Here is a 7,329-nt window from a genome sequence, read left to right as displayed (position 1 = left end):
GGGTCCTTGTATGGAGTTGATTGATTGCCTTAAATTATGTACAAGATACGTCTGAAGTATCAGAAGTATATACCAAAGGCTGTCTATGCAACCATTCCCACATTCACAGGAGTCTTTTCTACTGATTATTCACAAGGACTTATCTGGATGCAGCCTGGCCAGTTCTGCAACAGGACGCCCCAGGGCAGCCACTGGGCTTCCCAGACTCTCTACCCAGGGTGATAGTCAACACAAACACACAAATACATAGCGTTGGGGTCCAACAAAGGCTTCTGGAGTTACTCTGGGACTGCTCCTACCTGGACAGATCCTGCAATAATCGGTCCATGCTTTGCAGTGAAGGTTGCTACAAGCTCAGCCAACCCTCTTGTCTCAACTTTGTCTGTTGTCTCCAGTCAGTCCATTGTCTCCCCTGTTGAAGGCCCTACTGGGAAGGGAACACCTGAACAACTCAGAGAATTGGTTAAGTGTACCAGATGTGCCCATGCCCTTATACACAGCTACACTAGAACTATAATCATAGGACAAATTTGAATTTCTTCCTTATATCTTACTTGTAACTTACATTCCATAACACTTACCACAACATGTGCATAAGTATTTGTTTTTACACATGCTTAAGATGCATTTTTTTTTAATCTGTGGGCTCATGTCTAGAGGAGCACACACATGGTAAAGACATGAACCTACTGCAGCCTCAGGTTAGTCTTGGTTTAGGATTTCTTGAACAGTTAACCCATTGCTTCTTTGGCATACACACAATACTCCAGTTTTTGCTTTGATACTCCTGTCTATCAATATCAAAGCAGCACTGTGTGTTTTTAAGCATGCTCTATGACCTTCTTCACTTACTTGGAAATGCTTAGTAAAAATGAGAATGATCTGAGTTAATGACATAACGCAGTATGTATCGAGGTGATGAGAAAGACAGGGTGATGTTTTGTTTTAACAAGTTCTCTAAAAAGATAAAAGGTTCATTGTAAGTCAGAATTAAGCAGCAGAAAGGACATTTTGGAAATAATTAGGTTTTGGAATGAAGAAATTTTGATTTTGTCAGATCTTTCCAGTGAGGATTTCTATCCATTCACTATCCAAACATACAGATAAATTTAAACTCATTGTCGTTGCTTTTGTGTCTCCATTGATACACAGTTTTTATCTTTGAGTGACTGACATGTTTTCCTGTTCCTGTTTTAATCTGATTTTATTTTTTTCTTTTAGAAAATTTCTTGTAATCTAGTTGAGTGTGGGAAATGAATTTTTCAAAATTCATCAATATCTAAGTATCTCATTAGAGCTATCTAGCATACAGTGAATGACAGTACAACTATATCAGTAGGATACTGTCACTGAGATTGAATTGACCTGTCCCTCAGGATATGCAGGCCATGCCTGTAAATCTACAAAAAATGCTGCAAAAATTTTTTGGAACTGTCAAAGAAATTGCAACAATATATGCTTCCATGCTCAAACAATTAAAGCAGTCTTCCTACTACAGTTTAATAAAAAATGTCAAAACAGGTTTTATACTTTTGTGAACATATCTTACAGAAAAACAGAAGGATATAATCTCTATATGTACAGGGACATATCTGGATACAGGAAAACATGGAAAGGTACCAGGAAAAGAATTGTGATAAAGTTTTCAACACTATTCCTAGTTACAGGTCCAGGAATCAGGAAACTTTGTGCAGATCAGATATAAGAATGCCATGATTTAATGCATTGTAACTTCTTTAAAATACACTGTTTGTTTAAATACTAACTAAGAAGATCTATTGTTCAAATGCTATAAAGAAACTGACAGACTCATTTTTTGTACAAGGAGAAAGGAACTTATTTTTCAACTTGTATGAATGTGATTTTTGCTTGTACAAGTTTTCTTATACAAATGGTCTTCGGTTCTGACATATGTTGTCAGAACTTTAAATAAGTTGGAGTATGAAGTCTGAAGTTACTGTATGCAGATACTGTGTGGTAGTGTTCAGGGCTTTTGCTCTGTGTTTATGAAAACTCTCTGACTTATTCTGTGGAAGAAATCCCCTGTAAGCAAGGACTTTCAGGAAGCCACTTTTAAGGAGTCTCCTTGTTGTACAGAACTATAATTAGAAGGGGAGACCGAGTACTTTTTCAGAGGATTTGTGGATTGTGTTGTGGGTTCATGAAAACAAAAAAGAAAAAAAGAGAAGGATATGTAGGAAGGACAGTTGCTTTGACAGTCACAAAAGTCTTTGAAAGCTTATCTTCCAATTGACTTTAAGAAGAAAATAAAAGAGCATAAGCTGATTAAAACTAAGGCAATTTAAAATGTGTAACTGGCCAACAGAGTGCTTAAAAGGTTGTTAAAATGTATTTTTCCAATCAACAAATGATAAAATCCTCTCTGCTAAGTCACAGAGCATCTGTCCGTCATTAAAATGGGTGGTAAATTCTGAGTCCTGATTGTGGGTTGAGTAGTTCTGAGACTCGTATTTTAAGAGAAATCTTAAAAGCATATTGATATTTGGACTCAAGAAGTGAGCAGCTTTTAGAAAATGTTTGAGAACCTCTGCTGGGGTTGATTTACAGTTGACATTTGTTTTCAACCCATTTGACTCTTCATGAAGCATTGACATCTTTTGGTAGACTTCTTAACCTCTCCTGTTCTGTGAGAAATACTTTATTCCTCCATTGTGGGTACTCATCGTCAATAAAACATTTAGAATAAGATATTTCATAATAATATTTCATAACTCAGAAGTTACATGTACAAGCATTTGTTACCCTAATTCCTTGCACCAAGAACAAAGTATGTGCAAGAAATCATTAAAAATTAATTAAAAAAACCTTAAAATACATACAAATATAATATATGAAATATATGACACAATTAATTTTTAGGTAAAGGAAACTGAAAAACAGGTGCAAATAAAAATATATACTTCTGGGTTTTCACTTCCCTTTTTTTTTAATCACCATTTTATTCTTTGCAAGTAAATTTTCTAAAACTAGGGTAGTTGTGATTACTGCTGGCTCTCCATCATATAATTACTTATGTAATTATATGGATTAGAAAATAGGTTGTTCATGCTCTTAGACTCTAAAAATACATTATCCCACCACTATTATATTGCATTATATTTATATTAATCAATTAATATTAATATTAATTATATTATATTAATTACTATAATATCATATCACATTACAATAGATTTTAACAGAAGAAAAACTAAATCTCATTAAATGTGATTCCAACTCATCTATATTTCCATATAATAACATTAACACTTAGATGACACTTAGATGAGTTCTTTTGGTCCAAAACAAAGTCATATGGTTTTTAAAATCTACAATTTTACTTATGCATCTTGCACCTATTCCTCAAAACAGGTCATCCTCTGGGTGAGAAATGAAAAAAAAAAAGTTTGTTTACACCCTTCTATACATCCTTCCTATGTAATACTTACCCCCTTTCAATCAATCTGCAAAAACGATCATCTGACTGAGGAAGGTGTTGAAGGGCAACCAACTTCCAACACTTCAGTGAGCAGTCTGAGCCACCTTTCATACACATCACTTGTGCTTTAGGCCTGGGCTTGTTTCACTGCAGTCAAAGTAGATTTTACTGTTGCAACAAATGGTGAAGGACTGGAGTGGCCATAAAACCAAACATTAAATTCTGAATAATGACCAAATTTGTGAAGAATGACATCTGTTTGCAATTAGAAAAGGGCAGAATTTATCAAATAAATGAATCCTTAGGTAGAATTCCTCAATTTCTGGTTAGAAGCAAGAGATGCTTAGGCTGATTTTGAACTCCTTTTGGAAAGTATTCAAAAAACTAGCTCATAATATGAGCATGTTAGTTTGCTTGGCCAAGAAACAAACTGGCTATGTACTGAAACGAAATAAAGACATTAAAATCTATTTTCATTAGATGCATTAATAGGTGGATTTGTAATAAACTTTGTCAAGAATGCTTGCCTAATTAGATATGTTGCAATAGCTATAAACAAGAACTTATGCCCATACTACCTTTCAGCTGAAAGATATATTCAGCTTTTAGATATACAGGTTCCTTATTAGTGGTTTTATGTTTTGGTGTTTTTTCACTCACTTCTTCTAATACATGCTTTGAAATCCTTACACATGGAATCAGGAACAGAAGAAAAAAATCAGAACGTGGGTGTTCTAGTAAGGGATTTTTGAAGAGAGAATCAGCAAAGAATCTGCAGATACTTCAGAAGAAGTGCTGGGTAGGAAATAAAGAAGAGACAAGAAAAGCCAAGAATAATATATAACTATTGATTAAAATTCAGTAAGGAAGATTCAAAACAGAACCATTGAAGATAATTTCAATTTGAAAAGACACAAACATTTTTAATTGAAAAACAGAACAAAAACTATAACTAGTGGTAGGAAGAAAGGAAGGAAAAGAGTAAGAAAGACTCAACAATGAGGAAAAGATAATCTTGTTGAGGAACTTTATTGAGAAGGAAAATGAAAACGGTTTGTTTTGTAAGAAATTATCCAAATGCATAAAGTTTGTGGAATGAAGAGATTACAGAAAGAAGGTGTTTACGTCTGAATTTAGATGGCAATATTAATGAATTAGTTAACTCCTCCTATCCACATACAAGAGTCCCAGGTAGACAGTTTCTTGAGGGACGTGTACTTGGCATATGACAGCACAGTGTGAAAGTTCTGCATGTAACTAACAGGAGGGCGAATTAAGAGAGTGCAGAGTCGAGTGCTAATACAGGCACATGGCTTCTATGATCTAAGCATGCTCATTACTGCATTCTGCCTTCAGGACCTGAAAAGGGCCATGGAGACTTAACTGAGCAACAGTTAAATATATTCTGAATGCATTTAGGAAGCGATATTAACATATTGTTCCTGAAACTGAGATGCTTTACATGTTTTTCTTTGGGCAATTGAAGGCAATGCTTATAGCTTATGGAGCGTCTCCTGATCTATGCAGAAGCATGGACATGGGAATTGAAGTTCCTGGGGCCTCAGAATTTGTAAAACATCTTGTCCATGATTTCAGAAGATAGGGGTGAACCACATGTCTGTCATAAGTATGTCTTTAGCTTTGAAGATTTATGTAATAAAAGCAAAGATAACTGAAAGGAAAAACATTTCTCCCTTCTTGGACAGTGGCTGTAGTATGACAGAGTAAGAATAAGGTTATCATCTTTCCACACTGCCAGCTGCAGTACGAGGTAAAACATGCTTGGAGAATATCTCTTCTCCCATGATGTTTCTGTTTCAATGGCAGAATTAAAACATCACGAAAAAGTAATACCAGCCCAGATTATTAACAAAATCATGTTCAATTTTAGTGGTGAAACATACAAAGAGATGCATACAAAGGTTGTGAAAAGGAGATTCTTAAGGAAAATATTCTTTCAGTTTACTCAGTGAAGTAATAATTGCTGCAAATTCAGGTAGATTACAGCTAGACAATCCTGACATGTACTATATTCATATTAGACTCTCCTATGCCTTTGCAGAACAGTTATATTATCGCAATGAATCTTATATCCTGAAGGTTATATTTGTAAAACAATATATGAAGATTTAATGTAAAAGCAGCTTGACAACAAATGTTCCTAAATGTAAACTGCTTAAAAATGATTGATTATTTAAGATTTACATATAGACATAGAAAAGCAATGAATCGTCATTTCTTGAGGGCAAATTATATTTGCAAATAAATTTAACCTTTGAGACAAACCAGAATATTATCTGTAATCTTTTCCAGCTGTCTGTCAGGTTTTTGTCTGTTAATTCTCAAATAACTCTGAATTATAACAGATTTTTTTTTATACAATGGAAATCATCTACATAAATAACTATTGAAGAAATAAAACAGTGGTAGGAAAATCTTAAATGACGGTATCAAATTCTGTGGGTGTTATAGTGATATCATTTACAGGAGTATTCATAAATGAAAAATATCTTCCCTCTTCCTACTTCTCTTTCAGGCTGGAGTAGTCATAAACTGGTAAAGCCATTTTCTGTAAGAGTGCAAATATGACAAGAGCCCATTTTTGAAGAAAATAATGCTAGTTTGCTCTTTCCCAAATAAGAATTTTACAAGCTCAGCTGGGTAGGCAATGTTGCATATATTATTTCTCATCTTCTGGAATGGTTATCGGAAAAGTATTGTTTGCAGTATAGTGATTTTTACTGCAACCACAGCAAAAAAAGTATATATTTTAAATGAAGCTCAATAAAAGTTCAGTTGTAGAAAAGAAGCAAGTTTGAGAAATGTAATTGCAATAGAAGTTCAGTACCTAGGAACTTTTGAGTACAGGACTGGTTTCCTAAAGTGCCTATCTGCATTCTAAAATACCTGAATACATCCATAAATCATAGAATCATAGAATCATACAGGTTGGAAAAGACCTCTAAGAACATCGTGTCCAACCGTCAACCCAACACACCATGCCCACTACACCATGTCCCTAAGGGTCTCATCTACACGTCTTTTAAATACCTCCAGGGATGGTGACTCCACCACTTCCCCGGGCAGCCTGTTCCAAGGCCTGACCACTCTCTCAGTAAAGAAATATCTCCTAATGTTCAATCTAAACCTCCCTTGGTGCAACTTGAGGCCATTTCCTCTCGTCCTATCGCTGGTTCCTTGGGAGAAGAGACCAACACCCACCTCGCTACAACCTCCTTTCAGGTAGTTGTAGAGCGCGATGAGGTCTCCCCTCAGCCTCCTCTTCTCCAGGCTAAACAACCCCAGTTCCCTCAGCCGCTCCTCATAAGGCTTGTGCTCCAGGCCCTTCACCAGCTTCGTTGCCCTCCTCTGGACACGCTCCAGCACCTCCATGTCCTTCTTGTAGTGAGGGGCCCAAAACTGGACACAGTATTCGAGGTGCGGCCTCACCAGTGCCGAGTACAGGGGCACGATCACCTCCCTACTCCTGCTGGCCACACTATTTCTGATACAGGCCAGGATGCCGTTGGCCTTCTTGGCCACCTGGGCACACTGCCGGCTCATGTTCAGCCGGCTGTCAATCAGCACCCCCAGGTCCTTTTCCTCCGGGCAGCTTTCCAGCCACTCTTCCCCAAGCCTGTAGCGTTGCCTGGCGTTGTTGTGGCTGAAGTGCAGGACCTGGCACTTGGCCTTGTTGAACCTCATACAGTTGGCCTCGGCCCATTGATCCAGCCTGTCCAGGTCCCTCTGCAGAGCCTTCCTACCCTCGAGCAGATCAACACTCCCGTCCAGCTTGGTGTCATCTGCAAAATGTGCATATGTCCTTACTAGTCAGTCTCTCTCAGTGCAAGGAAGAAATTAAGATTTATAGGGGAAGATTTATTAGGAAA

Source organism: Calonectris borealis, chromosome Z (assembly GCF_964195595.1).
Source record: "Calonectris borealis chromosome Z, bCalBor7.hap1.2, whole genome shotgun sequence".
NCBI lineage: Eukaryota > Metazoa > Chordata > Aves > Procellariiformes > Procellariidae > Calonectris > Calonectris borealis.
The sequence above is the reverse complement of the archived record's forward strand: the minus strand, read 5'-3'. Positions refer to the sequence as shown.